The 21535-nt window shown below is 36.0% G+C and overlaps 1 pseudogene; it reads right to left on the bottom strand.

Moving 5' to 3' along the window:
• Positions 1 to 632: 632 nt before the first annotated feature.
• On the bottom strand, positions 633 to 16436 carry LOC120184405 (annotated as a pseudogene).
• Positions 16437 to 21535: the final 5099 nt, after the last annotated feature.

Genomic DNA, 21535 nt, shown 5'->3' with positions numbered 1-21535 from the left:
TACTTAGATTCAATGAGTTTTAATCTAATTCAATCAGATTGATTTTTTATTTCAAAATCCAAGTTTAGATTTAAAGTAAACAAAAATTATTTGACTGGATATAATATTATAAATATCTTTTATATATTTGAGAATATTTACAATAATATAAACTTATTACGTATTTAATTTAAAAAAATCTAATTTTACTTGAAATTAAACTCTAAGTTTTGGGTGGCACAAGCTCTCTTATATACATCCGTCCCTGAGTAAAACTTTGGGCAATCGAGATCTATAAACAACCGAGGATTAATAAATGAAAAAAACAACCCAACGAGAACATTTTATAGCCATAACCAAACTCTATATTTACGGCCTATAATCACTAGCAGGTTCATGGCCTATGCTATTACCAGAGTCGATTCAATAATATTCACAGTTTGAAGTAGCGTACGCAGGCAGCAATAATTATTTACATCATACAACATTTGTTTCAGATTCAAATAAGATAAGGACTGCATATTCCCAATGAAGACCATGATGATAAGTTGCTCACACTTGAAAGTCGACTTCGACGAAACCGTAGGATAGGACAGAACATTGTTCGAAAATCCGGTTACCGTCGTTCTACGTAGTGGCTGTCTGAATAACTTTCAAGTTTTTTGAAAATTCCAACTTCTCCTTCTCAGACTACTTATCCATCCAAAATCAATTAGAGGTTGCCCATATTGTAGTTGTCGAGACGTTTATTTGCCCAGCGACGAAAAGACAAACAGAAGGTGTACACATAAGCGTCATTGTCTCGAAAAATTAAGTAATTGTTTATCTTCTGGCATAAGATAGAACACTAATTTGTAGAGTCGCCACCAATCATTTAATGATGTGTGATTGGTTACCAAAATGTTAATATTATTTTAATAAAATTCCTGAGAATAATATTAAAATAACACAACAAGGGTCTACTTACCAGAGAATGAGTTCGGGAGTCGGTTGCGTGTGGGGAATGATTAGCACCCCACAACGCCCAAAATTGGTACCTTTGTTTATTAATTAATTTCTTTGCAATAAATTAACAAATCTGTATTTAATTTAATTTAAATCATATAAATCAAAAATCAAAATTACTATTATAAATACTTAATATTATTATTTGTTATAAGCATAAATAATCCTATATTTATTCAAAATATTAATATATTAAAGCTTAGGGAATAAATTGTAAAATATCTAAATTAATAGTCCTAATTCGAAATATTATGAAATATAGGTAGTATTAGTGTAATTTAACCATAAATACTAATACGAGATTAAAATATAAGTAATTAAAATATAAAATACTAAATAGGTTATTTTACCCTAAATACTTATATATATGATTAATGACTAAAATAAAAACAAATAAAATTTGATAACCGAATGCTTTCAGTGACTAAATTGAACAATTACAAAATTATGGGGACCTCACATAGAATTTTCTCGTACCCTGATTTACACATAGGCCCTTCCCCAAAACGACATCGTTCAGAGAGGGGTATAAATGGCCCATTAACTGACCATTTAGGCCTAAGTTTCCCATTTATCTCCTTCGTCCCTCTCTAGGATCCCCTCCAGGATTCCCTCACCGGAGGGAATCCGACCACCATGCGTCGTCACTGACAACTGTCGCCGGCCACCAGCCACGGTGGTCGAAAAATACCCGAATACACCGAATTAATCCCATACTCATCCTAAAGTCGAATCCGGTGACCTTTACCCCTAAAAAGCTCTTAATCGAGGTAGATCTAAAGATTTACCTTCGAGGTTTCAACTTCTTCGGCGACGCTTGGGCTTTCCAACGACGGTAAGACTTCTCTCACTCTCTTCTCTCAATATTTGTTATTTTTTGTGGCTGCCTTGGTTTCGTTTCTTGCTTGCTCCCTCCCTATTTCTCTTTGCTCGCAAGATCAACCCTATTTATAGGGTTCTTCAAACCACCCTTTAGACCAGTTAAAAGATTATACCCTGGTGAGTCACCGGAGCTACGGTGGTGACTCACCCTAGGGGTAGTGAGTTATGCGGTTGATAGACTGGGTGCATTAAATGCACCCAAATTTCTTAGATCCGGCGATGATGTGGAGGCTATTTACTGGTGCGTTTGGAGGCGACGGCGGTGGGCTCATCATCATCCTATGGCGGCGACCGGAATAGCCCTAGGGTTGTAATGAAAACCCTAGGGTTTCCTAGAAACTCCATCTGGGTTGGATCTCTCTGGATCCAACAGTTGTGATCTACGACAGCTGAAGCTGAGATGTGTGAAACACTAGACGAGTTGGGTCTGTTGGACCTTCTGGTCGAGTCTGGATCGGGTTTGGTTGTAACATGGGCTTCAGGTTTTGTTGTAATCAGGCCCTGGTTGTAATTGGACCTTGGGTCAAATTTGATTTGCACTTGGACCTATAACAAAATTGTAATTAGAAATAATAATAATAATAATATAATAATATACTTATAACGAAACAAAACTTCGGACGAAAACGACTGTCGACAGCTGCCCCTCTTTGCTTATTTTTGTGTTAATAAGAATAGAGCAAAGATAAAAAGACTAGAAGTTTTCGTCCAATTGGTTTCATATTTTGATATAAATCCGTTCCACTACTCTTCCATGTAGATCGAACTTTTGATCTATTCCTACTTGGGGAGAATCTGTTTTACTACTCTTCTGTGAAGATCATATTCGAAGTTGATTTGCTTCCACTACTCTTCCGTGGAGGTTGGATATGAATCACTTTACTACTTTGTTGTAAAGGTTGAATCGTGTTGATTCACTACTCTTTTTTTAAGGCTAGATTGACTTGAGAAGAATCGGTTTCACTACACTTTCGTGAAGATCAGATTCGAAGTTGAATTGTTTCCACTACTCTTCCGTGGAGGCTGGATTTGAATCACTTTACTACTTTGTTGTAAAGGTTGAATCGTGTTGCTTCTCTACTCTTTTGTGATGGCTGGATTGACTTGAGAAGAATCTATTTCACTACTCTTTCGTGAAGATCAGATTTGAAGTTGATTTGTTTCCACTACTCTTTCGTGGAGACCAAATCTGTAGCGTTGGAAAGAACTTGTTCCACTACTCCTTCGTGGATACTAGACTAATAAAATCTTTGGACATCCATCTTTTTTGGTATTTTGAGTTGATTACTCATATCTTGGAATTTCAATATCTTGAACCTTCGGCTTTCTTTTGAGAAACCTATAGGTATGATGTATTTATGAATGTCATGATCCTATTTATGCCTAAAATGTGTGCAATGACAAAGTTTTAGGGTATTTTCTTTTTTAAATGAGGATCCTCTTTTGTTGTCCATTATTGACCCAGTCTCATTATGAGTACAACACACATGATCGTTTTATCCCAACTGAACATCTTGATCCTTTTTGGTCGAACTCGAACATGTTTTCGTTCTTCTTGACTTCCACCAATACAAACGACAAATCACTTAATTAGTGACAAAATTTCAGATCGTCTTCAAATATCTGAAATTTCCTATGCACTTCAATATTTCATGTATCATATCATGATATGTTACAATCATTGTTAGCTTCAGAATACCTGCACTTTTCAAAAACTTTTTGTACAATAATACACCATGATTTTATGTGCTTTAAGTTAAACTACATGTTTTAAATTTCCAAAGCAAGATGCTTGCTAAAAGAAGAATTAACAAGAAAAAACCTTATTTGGTACATTTGACCATGACAAATAGCTTTCATTATCTTTTCTTCAATCAAATTCAATTGGTCATATCTGGTTTGTACCCAATCTACCTCATTTAGTTTTACCTCTGATAAAACTTATAGTGAAGGAATTTCGACCTCAATAGGTAAGACTGCTTCCATCCCATAAGCTAATGAAAACGGAGTTGCCCCAGTCGATGTTCGTACTGAAGTTCAATAAGCTAACAGAGCAAATGGTAGTTTCTCATGCCAATCCTTATAAGTTTCAATCATCTTCTCTATAAGCCTCTTGATATTCTTATTAGCTGCCTCAATTGCTCCATTCATCTTCGGGCGATAAGTAGTGGAATTATGATACTTTATCTGGAACTGTTCACAAACTGATTTCATCATTTTGTTGTTTAAATTCAAAGCATTAGAGGTAATAATCCTTTCTGGCATACCATATCGACAAATGATTTTCTTTTTTAAGAACTTACAAACTGTGGACTGAGTGATGTTGGCATAAGAAGTTGCTTCTACCCATTTGGTAAAATAGTCTATTGCTACCAAAATGAAACAATGGCCATTTGAAGCATTAGGAAAAATTTGCCCAATAACATCTATGCCCCAGATAGAGAATGGCCAAGGAGCTATCATCACATGCAACGGATGAGGAGGAGTGTGCATCCTATCTCCATAAATTTGACACTTGTGACATTTTTGGGCATAATTGATACAATCAGTTTCCATAGTTGACCAATAGTATCCAAATATCCAAATCTCATAATTTGTCTAGCCATTATATGCCCATTAGCATGAGTTCAACATACTCTTCCATGCACTTCTTCGAGAATTGTTTTGGCTTCTTTAGTGTCCACACATCTTAATAGGATTTGATCTAAGCTTTTCTTGTACAGGATTTCACCATTGAGTACATACCCTGATGCAATTCTTCTGATAGTTCTTTTATCATTCTCAGTTGCCTGGTCAGGATAACTCTGATACCTGATGTATTGTAAAATATCATAGTACCAGGGTTTCATCTCCTCTTATTATTCAATGTTAAAAAAATGATCTGGATATCCATAAGCATGCATTTCAATAGGCATCATGCTCGAATGCTTATTTACTTTAAATACAACTGCCAAGTTGCCAAGGCATCTGCCATTTGGTTTTCTTCTTTGGGGAGATAATTGAAAGTTACTTCTTCAAATTCCTTGATGAGTTCCATAACCAATTTATGGTACTTTATAAGCTTGGAATCTTTTGTCTCCCATTCTCCTCTAATTTGGTAAATTACTAAAGCTGAATCCTCGTATACCTTGAGCATTTTTACTTTACGTTCAATGAAAGCTCTAAGACCCAAAATACATGCCTCATACTCAGCCATATTATTTTTATAGTCAAAATTAAGTCGGCAGGTAAACATATAATGTTCCCCATTTGGTGAGACCAAGATTGCCCCAATTCTATGCCCCAAAGCATTCGAAGAACCATCAAAAGTCAACTTCCAATATTCAATGGTGTATATAACTGATTCTTCCACTGAGATTGATATTAAATCCTCATCTGGGAAATAAAAATGAGCCAGCCTTCCAGATAATGCGGGTGCATCTATTAGATATTTTAAAGGAACAAATCTGGAGATAAGCCATGTAGTGTGATATAACATGTACTACCTAAGCCTTCTTGTAGTCCATACCAAAGCGCAACATAATTTTTCAATTGGAGAGTATCTAGTTTCACATTCAATGAACTTCTTGCTAAGATAATAGATAACTCTCTCTTTTTTCTCGGTTTGATCATGTTGTCCTAATACACATCCCATTGAATTTCCCAGACTGATAAATAAAGAATTAAGGGTTTACCTGGGATGGGTGGTACTAAAATTGGGGTATTTGAAAAATATTTCTTAACTGTCTCAAAAGCTTCTTGACATTCTTCATTCCATGCCCCAGAATTACTCTTTTTAAGGAGGCGAAAAATAGGATTACATTTCTCAGATAGCTGCGAAATAAATCGAGCTATATAATTCAGTATCCCCAAGAATCCTCGAATCTCTTTTTGTGTTTGTGGTGGTGGAAAATCTTGAATAGCTTTGACTTTATCTGGATCTATTTCAATTTCTTTTTGGCTTACCACAAATCCCAAAAGCTTTCCAGATGTCACCCTAAATATACACTTATTTGGGTTAAGCTTTAACTGACATTTCCTTAATCTTTGGAAAAGCTTTCTCAAATTCTTGACATGATCATCTTCTGACTTGGTTTTGACAATCATATCATCGACATAAACTTCTATTTCTTTATGCATCATGTCATGAAATAATGTTATTGCAGCCCTTTGATACATTGCCCATGTATTCTTTAGACCGAACGACATCACTTTATAACAAAACGTTCCCCATATAGTGACAAATGTTGTTTTTCCATATCATCAGGGTGCATTCTGATTTGATTATAGCCAGATAAACCATCTATAAATGAGAATAAGGAATTCTTAGCAGTGTTGTTCACCAGTGTGTCTATGTGTGGTAAAGGAAAATTATCCTTTGGACTGGCTCTATTAATATCTCGGTAGTCAACACACATATAGATCTTACCATCTTTCTTTGATACAGGGACAATATTTTCTACCCATTTAGGGTACTTGGCTACTTTAAGAAACCCAAAATCGAATTTCATTTTTACTTCTTCTTTGACTTTTAGTAGCATTTTTGGCTTCATTCTTCTCAACTTTTGTTGCACATGTTTACATTATGGCTTTATTGGCAACTTGTCTACTACTATTTCTATATCTAATCCTGGCATGTCTTCATATGACCAAGCAAATATGTCCTTGTATTCTTGCAGTAACTCAATCAAATTTTTTCGTCCTTTATCAGATAAAGTAGTGCCAATTTTCACCTCTTTCTTGTCCATATCAGACCCCAAATTTAAGATCTCAATAGGTTCCTTATGAGGCAAAATTTTCTTATCCTCCTTTTCCATAATTTTTAACAGCTCGGAAGGTAAGTCACATCCCTCACCATTATCATAACCCTTGACTTTCTTAGGACACATGGGTTGCTCGAAGTCAATTTCCGGGTTAGTATCATTAGCATTTATGTTATTGGTATTTGAGTTCCTGAAAGGAAAATAAACAAGAGTGTATACATATAATCATGCACATAAAAATGTTTTCCATTTGGAATTTATGCATCTTTTATTGAAAAAGAAAAATACATAGTTTAACCCTTTACACAAAATCAAACTATTGCCTCAGGGTGTAAGCAATAGAGAAAATTCTTATGTATTACTCTGAAAAATATTTGAAAACTACCTATAATTCTTCCGCAATCCAATTATTTAACTCAAAGTCTAATGGTGTGGGATAAATTGTCATAGCTTTCTTTTCTAAAGATTCATCGTCTGATATGACATTGATACTCATCTCTTTTAAAGCATTCTCAACAATCAACCCCTTATTTTGCTGATCTTGGAAAATATGTCCTCCAGACTCAAAAGTATTACTCAATAGTGGAAAAGTCATGGGTTCTCATATGAGATCTTCTCCAGTTAACTTTTCATTCCTCAGTTCTTGATTCTTTTTAATGCCCCTCTATTTATGCCATACAGTCGGATGATATCCCAAACCAAATCGATCTTTCTTAGAAATAGAAAAACTGGTTTAACTGGTCCTTGCAAATAACTTCCTAACCATTTTCCAGCTTTTGCTCCCTTTCCTATGGTCAATTTGAGCCTCAGTTTAGTACAATTCGAAATTTTGGGTTTGGGTATTCTTTTGCCTTCGGCCACAAATATAGTGTTAACAAAATCCAACGATCTAAAAGAGCACTCAATAGCTTCTTCGTCCAATTCAACATATGGAGCAGTGGTAGAGACTGAAGCAATGATGTCTTCTTCAGCATTAAGACATATTTCCATCTATTACAAATTTAATCTTCTGGTGTAGTGTGGATGAAACTACCCTTGCTTGGTGAATCCAAGGCCTCCTTAGTAAGAAATTATAAGTGGGTATAATATCCACTACAAGAAATTAAACCTCATATGTAGCTAGACCAATAGTTAAAGGAACGCCAATTTTTCCTAATACCTCTTTCTTGGTTCCATCAAAAGCTCGGACAATACTCTGACTATTTTTCATGAATGTACTGTCAACTGGTAATTTCTTCAGAGTCACTAGTGGCATCACGTTCAGAGCTGAGCCATTATCAACTAATACTCGAGATAAAATATGTCCTTTACACTTAACTGTGATGTGCAGGGCTTTAGGGCTACCACTCATCTCAGAAGGGATTTCATCTTCAAAAAAAAAAGGAAATTGCCACCCTATATGTTTACAGTTAGCCTATCCAATTTATTTACAGGTAATTCCTTTGTCACAAAAGTTTGATTTAACACCTTTAGTAAGGCATTCTGATATTCTTCGAAGATTAATAAAAGTGCTAAGACTAATATACGAGCTGGCAATTTGTGCAGTTGTTTGAAAATATTGTATTCACTGTGTTTGAGAAACTTCAAGAATTCTACAGCTTTATTTTCAGTTACTGGTTCATTGATGACAATTTCATCTTCTCTCAGTTGTAATTCAACCTTATTTCTTCTATCAACTATAACTTGCTTCTCATGCTCTTTAGACTAACATCTTCCACTTCTGGTAAAATGTCTAACCTCATCTACTTTCTCATTTTATCCCATTGTTTCTTTTATTTTACAGTCATAATTCCATGGAACTTGCTTGTTCTCTTTATATGGGAACAGGGATGGAGAAGTGATGACCACCTTTGGAGTTATTTTATCTGATACACAAGTCCTTGGTGTAATAATTAAAGGATAATTAGAGTTGTAAACCTCTCTAGATGATCCTTCAGAGGCACAAATATCCATTTCTTTCTCTTCTAGCACTTCCTTGAAAAATTCTATTTCCTTTTCATCCATCATCTTCTGTACCAAAGCCCAAAAATCTGGACATTGTTGTATAACATGCCCTTCGTAGCAATGGTAATGACATACATTTCCACAGTTTAATCGTTTTTCTAATGAATTAGGCTTCAATAGACCAACTTTGATCATTTGAACCCATATCCAAAACATATGTGATTTCACCTCACTGATTTGCTTTCCTTTTTCCTCTACAACTACATTGATTCCCGCTCCTGCGTAGTTTGGCAATGGGTTTTGAGCCACATTCTCTTGCTCATTATTACCAAAATATATTACATTCTTTGTTCTAAGGCTTTGGACGATTCTTTTGAATGCGATGTAATTTTCAATAGAATGTCCCTGAGCCTCTGCATGATATTCTCATTGCAAACTATCATCGTACCACTTAGGATATGGAGGTTGTATAGGTGATACATGACAGGGTGACGCTAAATGTTTGTCATATAATATCTAGAATAACTCTTTGTACGTTATAGGAATTGGGTCAAACTAGATCTTTTCTTTATCTTGTCTCGGTTCTCTTGCCCCTTGCTTGGCAGAGTTTTGTGTAGAGGATCCAATATCATGTGGTCGAGACACCGTGATATTATTTGATTCATATTTCCTCACGTCATTTGCCTCACTTTCTTTCTTTTTCATTAATTCCCTTTTGCTAGATTCACCACTTTCAAGTTTCCCACTTTTAACCGTCATTTCAATCATCTCACCTGTTGTGACTATATCAGTGAAGCTCTTAAAAGAATTCCCTATGAGGTGAGTAAAGAAATGAGCTTTTAAGGTGTTTACGAAGAGTACATTTGTTTCCTCTTCTTTCATGGGTGGATGTACCTGTGTAGCTATATCTCTCCATATCTGGGCATAATATATGAAGCTTTTATTGAATTTCTTTTCCATGTTTTGCAGCACCATTCGATTAGGTCTTATATCCTTCATATGCTTGTATTGTTCAAGAAAACATTTAGCCAAATCTTTCCAAGATTTAATATGAGCTCTACTTAATTTGTTGTATCATCGAATGGTCGAACTTGTTAAGCTTTCTTCGAAACAATGAATCAGTAATTGATCATTCCCTATATGACCTGTCATTTTTTTGCAAAACATTGTGATATGAGCAAAAGGACATTTCATACCATCAAAATTTTCAAAATCTGGAATCTTAAACTTAGGTGGTAATACTAAATCAAGCATCAAACTCAATTCTTTTGCTTCAATTCCATATAAGCTAGAGCCCTCTTTCATGACCCTAACTTCTTCCATTAGTTGTTCCAATTGTTTATTTGATTCTTTCTTTTCTTCTTGATCAAAATCTGGAACATTTTCAATATGTTGTTGGCTTATTGAAGCACTAGGTAAGTTTATGTTTACTCTTCCTGACTGAGTAATTGCTCTTGACTGGGCCTTAGTGTGAGATGTTGCAAGGTCTGGAGGATACAGAGGTTCCTCAATTACTTGAGCTTTTTGTCGATCTGCTCGTGGTGTAAAACCTGGAGGGTACAAAGGTTCTTCAGTGATAGTACCAACAACTGGGGTATTTACTTGGTCCATACTTCTCCCTTGTAACATACTTGCAAATTTTTCCATCATATCATTCTGGGATTTCATCATTTATTCATACATTTCTTCCTGAGCTTTCTTAAAACTTTCTTGCATCTCAAGCTGAGTCCTTTCAATTTGAGCGATTTTATCATCCATAACTCTTTTCCTGGTATTATATGGATGCTTAGAGGTGTCCAATATTCTTCGAAAAAGAAAAAACCCTTTTAATGAATATGGATGTTTTATTAACGAATATAATAAATATGAAAAAATATAATGTAAAAATGCTACATGAAAAAAATATGTAAGATGCAAGGTGTTGATATTGGAATGATTCCTTTAGAAAAGTTTTTATACTAAAACAAAGTTTTATTATAAAGCTTTAAAACATAGTACATATACAATATCACAGATACATCTGACCAACTTCTCCTAATTGTTGTATGTGCTCAAGTTACTCAAAGACCTTATGAGCTTCTTCGGTTTCTGGCTCTAATCCTTCACTTAAAGTAGTAGCCTCATATGCCAAGTCAACCAAATATTACGCATCTCCCTGAGCTTTCTCCAAATATTTTGCAATAAGAACATCCCTTTATTTGACTTTCCATTAGGCACGTTCCCAACGATATCGCCATTGCAAAATTCCTTCATATGGGACAATAGGGAGTTGATTCGCCATCCTCTGAAGATCTTGGACTCTACCTTCAAGCTCATTTACTTGCTTTCTTAGTTTTTTAACTTTCGAGTTACTTTCTTGGCTTTGCAATGTCATTTATAGGCTTAAGATCTTGCATTTTTTGTTTCTGGTTTTGAGCTTGATTTTCTAGCAATCGTTTCTCTAATGCTTCCTTTTCTTTGGAAAGTATCTTGGCATTGTGTTTGCTTCGTTTGAGCTCTTCTTTGTTTTCTTCAGCTTTTCTTTTCAAACCTGTCAATTCTTGTTTGCTTGAACCTTCTGCAATATGAGTCTTTACCATCTGCTGATAAGATGAATGGAGATCGTTAAAATCTAATCTGGGCTATTTTTTAACCTTGCTAACTTGATTTGCTTGTCCTCTATGGAAGTCTATCTCAATTCTCTTATGGTATACTTCCTCTTCCAATATTTGTAGAGTTCTCCTCTATTGTTTCCTTTCGATCTCAAAGTCTTGTCTTGCTAACTCTAATTGAGATGGTATAACTCTTAAATGTTATTAGATAGGTAGAACATCATCAAGATTAACCATTGGAAGGTTGTCATTGACTCGGTAGATTCTCCATTGCTTGTATTCTTGTGAAGACCTTTGACCGAAAGTAAACAAATTTACTCGATGAATCAATTTCCAAGCATCAAGATGACCCGATGTTGCAGGAATAAACTGCCTCAATCTATATTGTCTGGAGACCATTAAATGTGCATATCCTATGGAACCCCAAATGCCAGGCAATAGAACCCAATCGTGTTCTCCACATCTATACAATATATTTGAAGAAGTATTCCAGGAGGCTCACCATAATATATCACTGTCTTTAAGATTTTTGAAGATATTCATCCATTTTTCTTCATTGTAATCTTTGGGCCATTTTCGAGAAAAGAAATCTTGCAAGGGTGAAAAATCTTCCAGAAATACACACCAGGTGCTCTTTCCTCGTGCTTAAGATGATTAAGAATCCATACCAACAACAAAGGTGCTCAACCTATCAAACGTCCTTCTCCTTCACGTTTACAGGAATTCAAAGAACGAAATGTTTCAGCTAAAATAGTTGGTACTGGATCTATATTCCTATCCAATCTTTCAAACAGGTCCACAGCTGATATATCTACATGCCCCAGAATCTTTGGAAAAATGATCAGTCTATAAATACCTAAAGCCAATATATCAATCTTCTTTTTTTTATCTGGATGGCGGTAGATCACTTCTTTCAGAGCAGTCCAAGTGATACATTCATTATAACCCTTCTTTTTGATATTTCTCGTGACCCACTCTTCACTCATTCCGGTTATTAAGAGTACTTTCTTCTTAAAATGAGCAGTATTAGGTGGCTTGATATATATCATGTCTACCTGGGATCTCGGATAAGAGCTTGATATTCCTCCATAGTAGGCGTTAAATTCACTTTTCCAACAGTAAAGAAACTGTAGGAAGGATTCCAAAATTGTGATAAAGCTCTGAACAAATATCGGTCAATAGGGATGTCTAAGAGATAGGCAATGTCACCATATAGCTGATAGAATAGTTATTTGTCAGTCATTTCCTATTTTCCCCATATTTCTTTCAACTCATTCAAATTATTTTGGCGGACATTGATATAAGTATAACCAATCAGGTCTGACACGTATCCCGGTGATAAGTTATTTCCCTTGATTAGTTGAGACTGCTCAGACAATCTTAGAACAACTGCGTTATCTTCTACTTCATGTTGAACTCTTTGTTCCATATTTTTGGCTTTCTATATGGAAATAAATCATGAATCAACACCATGATATGAAAAATGCAAAATGCAGAATGAAAACAAATATAAAATCAATCAAGAATAATTAGTCAGAAAATCCTAACTTCATGCAATCTAGTTCCATGCTTTGTTCATAAAAACACCTAACCATATGATTTCTAGTTCGCATGCTTTGTTTGGAAAATAAAGTAATACTAAGTAAATTAAAAGACTCAACATGCTTTTCCTTGTGTGCTAACCTTACGAGAATCATTTGGGTTAGATTCAAGTTCTAGGTTTATTATATGTTGGGTTTTGGCTCTAAGGTAAAGGGTCAACGAATTGTCCTTTGTTGGTGCCCCCTTGGATTGTCAAGCCCTCAATTCTGGTCCATTACAGACTTTCGAATCGAGTTCAATTCGAAGGAACACACTTCCTTATGTCCTTACGGAGGTGAAAACCACACGAGGAACATAAGATGTTAGCTCAAGGAATGGTCTCCTATCCCATACGAAGGTGAAAACCACACGAGGGAGTAGTTTCTCATTCAAGCTAAATAGGATAAAAGAGGAGTTTTAGCTCATGTCATGAAATGCAGTGCACAGTGTGTGTGGAAAAGCATAAAAAGAATAAAATAATATACAACACACAAATTTAATCTAACAATCTAAAGATGCATAATTAAATATGAAAACATAAAAAAACATGTTTGTACGAAATATAAAATAATCAGGGATTAAAACAAATTTATGATTTTATTGCAAAGATAATTAATTAATAAACTGGTGGCTTAACTCTCTAAAAAATGTTCCCAGTAGAGTCGCCAAGCTGTCGAGACGTTTATTTGCTCGGCGACGAAAAGACAAACAAAAGGTGTACACATAAGCGTCATTGTCTCGAAAAAGTAAGTGTTTATCTTCTGGCATAAGATAGAACACTAATTTGTAGAGTCGCCACCAATCATTTAATGAGGTGTGATTGGTCACCAAAATGTTATATTATTTTAATAAAATTCCTAAGAAATATTAAAAATAACATAACAAGGGTCTGCTTACCAGAGAATGAGTTCGGGAGTCGTTTACGTGTGGGGAAGGATTAGCACCCCCACAACGCCCAAAATTGGTTCCGTTGTTTATTAATTAATGTCTTTGCAATAAATTAACAAATTTGTATTTAATTTAATTTAAATCATATAAATAAAAAATCAAAATTACTATTATAAACACTTAATATTATTATTAGTTATAAGTATAAATAATCCTATATTTATTCAAAATATTAATATATTAAATCTTAGGGAATAAATTGTAAAATATCTAAATTAATAGTCCTAATTCGAAATATTATGAAATATAGGCACTGTTAGTGTAATTTAACCATAAATACTATTACGGGATTAAAATATAAGTAATTAAAATCTAAAGGACTAAATAGGTTATTTTACCCTAAATACTTATATATATGATTAATGACTAAAATAAAAAAAATTGAGAACTGAATGCTTTCAGTGACTAAATTGAACAATTACAGGGACCTCGCATAAAATTTTCCCGTACCTGATTTACACACAGACCCCTCCCCAAAACGACGTCGTTCAGGAAGGGGTATAAATGGCCCATTAACCGACCATTTAGGCCTAAATTTCCCATTTCTCTCATTCGTCCCTCTCTAGGATTCCCTCACCAGAGGGAATCTGACCACCAGCCTGCCACCATGCGTCGTCGCTGACAGCCGCCGTCGGCCACCACCCACGGTGGCTGGAAAATACCCGAATACACCGAATTAATCATCTGCTCGTCCTAAAGTCGAATCCGGCAACGTTTACCCGTAAAAAGCTCTTAATCGAGGTAGATCTAAAGATTTACCTTCGATGTTTCAACTACTCCGGCGACGCTTGGGCTTTCCAACGACGGTAAGACTTCTCTCACTCTCTTCTCTCAATATTTGTTGTTTTTGGTGGCTGCCTTGGTTTCGTTTCTTGCTTGCTCCCTTCCTGTTTCTCTTTGCTTGCAGGATCAACCCTATTTATAGGGTTCTTCGAACCACTCATTGGACCGATTAAAAGATTGTACCCCGGTGAGTCACTGGAGCTATAGTGGTGACTCACCTTAGGGTAGTGAGTTGTGCGGTTGATAGACTGGGTGCATTAAATTCACCCAGATTTCTTAGATCCGACGATGATGTGGCTGCTGTTGACTGGTTCGTTTGGAGGCGACGGCGGTGGGCTCATCATCATCCTATGAGGGCGGCCGGAATAGCCCTAAGGTTTCCTGGAAACTCCATCTGGGTCGTTGGATCTCTTTAGATCCAACGGTTGTGATCTGCAGCGGCTGAAGCTGAAATGTGTGAAACCCTAGACGAGTTGGGTCTGTTGGGCCTTCAGGTCGAGTTTGTATCGGGTTTGGTTGTAACATGGGCTCCGGGTTTTGTTGTAATCATGGTCTGGTTGTAATTGGGCCTTGTCAAATTTGCTTTGCACTTGGACCTGTAACAAAATTGTAATTAGAAATTATAATAATAATATAATTATAATAATATACTTATAACGAAGCAAAACTTCGGACGAAAACGACTGTCGACAGTTTATAAGGTGCCTTCTGTATGGGATTAGTATATTTTTCAGACCTGTCATTCTTTAAGTAGAGCACTGAGAACAAACATACTGACTCAACGAAGGTAAAAAGAACAGCCTCAAATCAGCATCTTGACCTCGCCCATCGCAAGGTTGGCCTCGGAGACAAGCGAAGTGAAGCAGTATACATATATATGATTATGTTAAAGCAAACTGAATACTAGGCGTACCTGTGGTGCTCATCGTCTTGTATAGCTGGGCAATATAGGGATCACCTGCTATGCTCATATGAGGCCTCTCCAAGCATTCCAGAAATGCTAAATCAGCTTTCAGAAGCGTTTCCTGGTCGTGAGCATCGTAACCGATATCATGACAGTAGCAGCAGAAATCTAACCAATCAGTTGGCCTCATCCCAGATAAGAGATCCTCCATCTTTCCCACTTGACCAATTAGGACCACAATAATGCCCATAACGTGAAAATAACTGCGAAAGGAATGCTCTTCCACCTGTATGCCATGGAACCATGCAAACATATGGCCTAAATCGGATAGGGGTAGGAGGCTCGATAACCCGAGTTTGTTGTGCGGGCCTTTTTAATCCATTATTAATAGTGGTTGGACTTCGAATCCTACTGTACCATTCACTGCCTTAGGAGGAACTGAAACTAGAGTCCATCCCCACAGCCTGATCTCGAAACTAGTTTTCTGTTTAGGCTCTGTGGAAGCAAAAGACGGATCCGAATCCGTTTTGGGATCAACACCAAACCATGGAATGCTAAGGAATCCAACGTTCATTGTTAGCAAACACAAGATGCCACCATTCTACAGATCTTGGCCAGCACAAGGAAACTTGAGCATTATACCTGGTAAAACAGAATTATATCTAAAAAATTGTAATTTCATTGAGAAACGCCTAAGCATAACAGTTTCTTTAAAGGCCAAAAGAAAGTTCTCATCGATCAACAGCGCCGAAGCGGTATCAACTATCGACGATCACATAAACATCCAGCTATATGATTTCAGTATTTTCAGCTTAAAAGTTTTGCTTAACAACACAAATCATCAATCACAATTCCAGAAATTTAAAACCAAAGAGAAATGCTTAAAAAGGAAACAATATATGAAGCACAATCCCTACATAAACACCAAATCATTCGAAAAAATATTACATACTGTAAAGAAATCGAAATCATAATATTGAACGTTCATTTCCCAGTAAGACAACAAAATTGTGTTGAAATTTAACCACTATTTTTACACCTAAGATACATTTGAAACAATTTGAAAATGCAATTCACATGTTTAGTATGGATGGCACATGAATTGCATAAACTTTAATGGAATCTAGTAATCTATTCCAAAAGATAATAATTTTATCCCTTCCGTATACTTTCTAGTTTAATTTTCACTACTCCCTCATAACAGCTAAACTCCTTGGAGCAAAGAAATATTTATTTCACCTAAACTAAATTCACTTTTGAGATGTAAAAAATAAATAAAATTCTATTGCATCCAAACAAAATTGAAAGGTTATTAATACAACTTAGCATGTAACAAAAAACTCCTAGAGAGAAGAAGTGCAATTTAAAGGAAAATAATATCCCTCTTTTTCATCAGTTTTCTCGGGTACCAAACAAACATAATAACAATAAAATTAAAAGAAGAGAAAATAACCTCAGTGACCAAAAATGTCTTATAATATACGATTTTAACCAACTTTTTTTGGATTTGCCAAAATGACCAACTAAATCGCAATGCGATCGATAATTCGCAACGCGATCTCCGGTATCGCAAATCATTTTCCAGATTCGCAACGCGATTCTGACTATCGCATTGCGATTTTTCAAATTCGCGTTGCGATTTTCCTAATTCGCAAAGCGAATACGTAAATCGCAACGCGAATCTGTAAATCGCAACGAGATTCTGACTATCACAATACTGAATTTCAAATTCGCAACTCGATTTCTGAATTCGCAACAGGTTTTAATTTCGCAACACAAATGTTTTGGGTATATAACTACGCAGCAGCAGCAACTCATAACCTAAATCCCTAAATCGCAACTCATTCCATCTACATCTATCAGTCTCTCCGGCGACATCCGTTCCTATATCCAACGACATCCTTCCCATCCGGCAACAGGTTTTAGTTTCGCAGCTCGTTTGTTTAGTAAATTAATTTACAATAATGAAATCATCTAATGTTGATCATGTTTGGATAGATTTGTGTTTTGGAGGGTCATGGGAGAATGTTCATGGTGTTTTACAATATATGCCTTTACCCATGAATCTTCAACTAAAACTGTCATTAAAAAAGTTAACTTATGAAACTCTAATATTACATGTTGCAAATAAATTGAATTTAGAGCCCCTAAGTGGATTTAGGCTATCTTATCAGAGAAATGGTAAATTTTATTTGTTAACCGACAATGAAGATGTTGAACGATTCATTGCTTACATTAGTGTTTCAAGTGATGATGTTACATTGTATGTTGTTGAACCTAGAAGTAGTGAAGTTGGGTTAGTAGCGGGTAGTAATCAACTAAGTTTTTCAACCCAGTTTATGGTGCTCAAAATTTAATGGTTCTATCACAATTTCATCACCAAGCAATGCGAAATGAAAATCGCAACGAGTGAATCGCAATGTGAAAATGAAAATCGCAACGCGAAATTAGTTTCGCGTTGCGATTTTCATTTTCGCATTGCGATTCACTCATTGCGATTTTCATTTCGCATTGCGATTCTCTCGTTGCGATAGTCATTTCCGCGTTGCGATAGTCTATTTTGCATTCAACATAATGTAGATTGAAATCAACAAATCAACTATTACATTTCAATCAATTAAACAAGCACAAATATTATGTACACATCAATTAAACAAATCAACATTTACGAATCATCTTTTACAAATCAATTAAACAATCAAAAAATAATAATGAAATCAACTTTTGCACCCATACATCCATTTCACGCAGCTCACTTCAGGATTAACCTGCAGAAACCAAACATTGAATCAACAACACTTTCTACACATCTAAAACCTACAAACAGCAAATTATTGAATTCTAGCTACTTAACCAAACATTTTCAAACCAAAAAGAGTAAATATGTTTAACAACACTTGTATTTGACTTACAAATTGTTTATGGACACTTTCATAACGCGGATGCAGGTAGGCAGCGTCTCGCATATATCGCTCTAGCCATAAAATACCGAAACCACAAGCCTACTGCACCTCTATCTCTATCGGTGGGAGGTAGAAAATGTGTACTTCCTGTCGTCAAACGCTCCAAGCACATGCATACGAGAGGACCACAATCCCCTCTGGCTTCCTTTGTTTGTTGTGGCGCGGTCTCGTCTATGATAACTATAACATTGAACTTCTTTGGCTTCTTGTTTCCAGACTTAGTCCAATAATCAATTGCATCCAAGAATTTAGCCAAATGAGAGCTCCATCCCTTAATCATATCTCTCAAATCAGACAATGATATGTAATTTATCATGCTGTCATATACTATTGTCTTTAGGGATGGGAGCTGAAGCTCGACGAGAAGCCAATGAGTACGGTCCAAAACAGGGATAAACACCTGCATCGAAATGTAATAATTCAAATTGCGCACTTATTTATGAACACCTTTAAAATATTTAAACAAATATACTAACCTTATCGACCTCCCACCATGCAGGATAAAGTTTAGCTTGTCCATAAGCCAACACATATGATTCCTGTCGTTGATTCTTCAAGTGAACTACGTGAAAAGACGTCGGCATAATTGTATATCGCGTTTTTTTAATATTTTTCTTCAATTTCCTTACAATTAGAAGACGTGTCACCTATGCATCAGTATGCTGTTTTACAAAAAAAGACATATATTAGTGAATTACATAAATTTAAAAAAAAATTAATCAAACTGAAATATAAGATATATAAAACTTACCCCCCATCGAAATAGTCGTTGTCTTCAACCCCTAATAATACACCCCACCAAGACCGTTCAATCAACAAATGCATATCATCGTTGAGTTTGTATATTTCAGCGTAACACCCTTGGCTCTGCCATGTAGATAAAAATCAACTGCGGTCTTAGCCCAAAGGGTATTATCCAGAATTGTTTCCGGTAGTTGTTTCCTCTCCACTTCATCTACCAGAATGGTACTGGCCGGTAACTTATACGAAATCCAACAGTTATCCATCATGTCTGGCACGTGAGGGGGCTTCTCAATAATTCGATATATTACGCCGTGTGAATCGGGCTCTAGAATGTTGGGAGGGACCTCTTCGACGATGACAGTGGCCTCTTGAACGGTGGGAGGGGACTCTTGAGGGATGATAGGGGCCTCTTGAACGATAGGGGAGGCCTCTTGAATGATGACAGGTGAGTCGGGCTTTTTCTTACGGATTCTTCGTACTATTGGGGTGAACGGAGACGTAATGGCACTTGCATGCCGTCTGATGCGTGAACTCCGTCTTGCAAGAAAAACCCGACGTAGAGCATCCACCTTAGCGGGCCGCTAAAAATAAATTAATACATAAATCAGTAAATAAACAGACATGATATTAAACAGTGAGAACAAAGACAAATATATTTCAAACTTGCACGGTATTCACCCAAGTCATTATTATATCATTGTTCACAAAATGCATCAGATAACATTCCAGAAGTAAGCACTTATATAAACATTTAAAAGGACAACATATAGGTTTAGTGTAGGTTCAATGACAACATAAATAGTAGAAGTTTATTCTTGAAACTTAAATTTTCAACACTGTGAAGTTAGTATTTGTCTTTTGGTTGAAGTAATGCAATTCATTCAAGTTTCAATTTGCAGAAGAAGAATATAATCTGAAACTTAAAATCGCAACGCGAAAATGACTATCGCAATGCAAAAATGACTATCGCAATGCGAAAATGACTATCGCAACGAGAGAATCGCAATGCGAAATGAAAATCGCAACGCGATTATAGTTTCGCGTTGCGATTTTGGTTTCGCGTTGCGATTTTCATTTCTCGTTGCGATTCATTTCGCGTTGCGATAGTCATTTTCACGTTGCGATTTTAAGTTTCGTGTTGCGAAAGTAAACTATTTCTTCTTCTGCAAATTGAAACTTGAATGGATTGCATTACTTCAACCAAAAGACAAAACAAAGACAAATACTAACTTCAGAGTATTAAAGAATACACAGTTTAGCAGAATTGGCAGTAACCGAACAAATTTACTTTCAACCAAAAGACAAAACAAAGACAAATACTAACTTCACAGTGTTAAAGAATACACAGTTTAGCAGAATTGCCATCAACCGAACAAATTTACTTTCAACCAAAAGACAAAACAAAGACAAATACTAACTTCACAATGTTAAAGAATACACAGTTTAGCAGAATTGGCAGCAACCGAACAAATTTACTTTCAACCAAAAGACAAAACAAAGACAAATACTAACTTCACAGTGTTAAAGAATACACAGTTTAGCAGAATTGGCAGCAACCGAACAAACTTACTTTCAACCAAAAGACAAAACAAAGACAAATACTAACTTCACAGTGTTAAAGAATACACAGTTTAGCAGAATTGGCAGCAACCGAATAAATTTACTTCAACCAAAAGACAAAACAAAAGACAAATACTAACTTCACAGTGTTAAAGAATAAACAGTTTAGCAGTATTGGCAGCAACCGAATAAATTTACTGAGCAATCTAAGTTAAATGGTTAATCTAAGTGAAATTACGAGTAAATTTATCATCAAGTTAAATATGGAAAATCTTAAACTTACCTTGTTGCGTAGAGTATGAACCTCATTCTGCAACGATACTATCATCTCACGTAGAGCGGCAACCTCACCACGTAAAGTAGACACCTCCACACGCCATGCACCATCGTTATCGCGTAGAGTATTGATCTCCTCACGCAAGGCATTGACCTCATCACGTAACTCCCTTGACTCATCCCTTGGAGGTAGAGGTGGAGAACAGGGAGATAGAAGTCGTGTTATCTTTGCCGGTCGCCTATCATGAGGTGATGGTGGAGAAGAGGCTCGATGATATGACGGGATAGGTGATGGCTCTCGTTGTAGAGGTGTATAGTCGGGTCGATCAGGTGATGGCTCTAGGTGAGGTGATGGCTCTCGAAGTTGAGGAAGTGGAGGCTGCTCATCATTCGTGCCATCAAAAAAATGCTGACTAGCTTGCCACCAATCAGTGGCAAGCTCAGCCTCCGTGGGTGTCAGTCTCTGTAATGGAGTGTTGGCCTCCTAAAAATATAAAAACTCAAACAAAGTTAAACGTCTACTATTAATAACTTGTTTATATATGATAGTATTTGTGTTAACTTACATTATTTATTGTCGCATATGGTATTAAGTCTTCCCAATCCAACAGACGTTTCCTCTTCCAGGAAATA

The sequence above is a fragment of the Hibiscus syriacus genome, unplaced genomic scaffold, assembly GCF_006381635.1.
Source record: "Hibiscus syriacus cultivar Baekdansim isolate YM2019G1 unplaced genomic scaffold, ASM638163v2 tig00112888_pilon, whole genome shotgun sequence".
NCBI classification, from domain to species: domain Eukaryota; kingdom Viridiplantae; phylum Streptophyta; class Magnoliopsida; order Malvales; family Malvaceae; genus Hibiscus; species Hibiscus syriacus.
The sequence above is the reverse complement of the archived record's forward strand: the minus strand, read 5'-3'. Positions and strand labels throughout refer to the sequence as shown.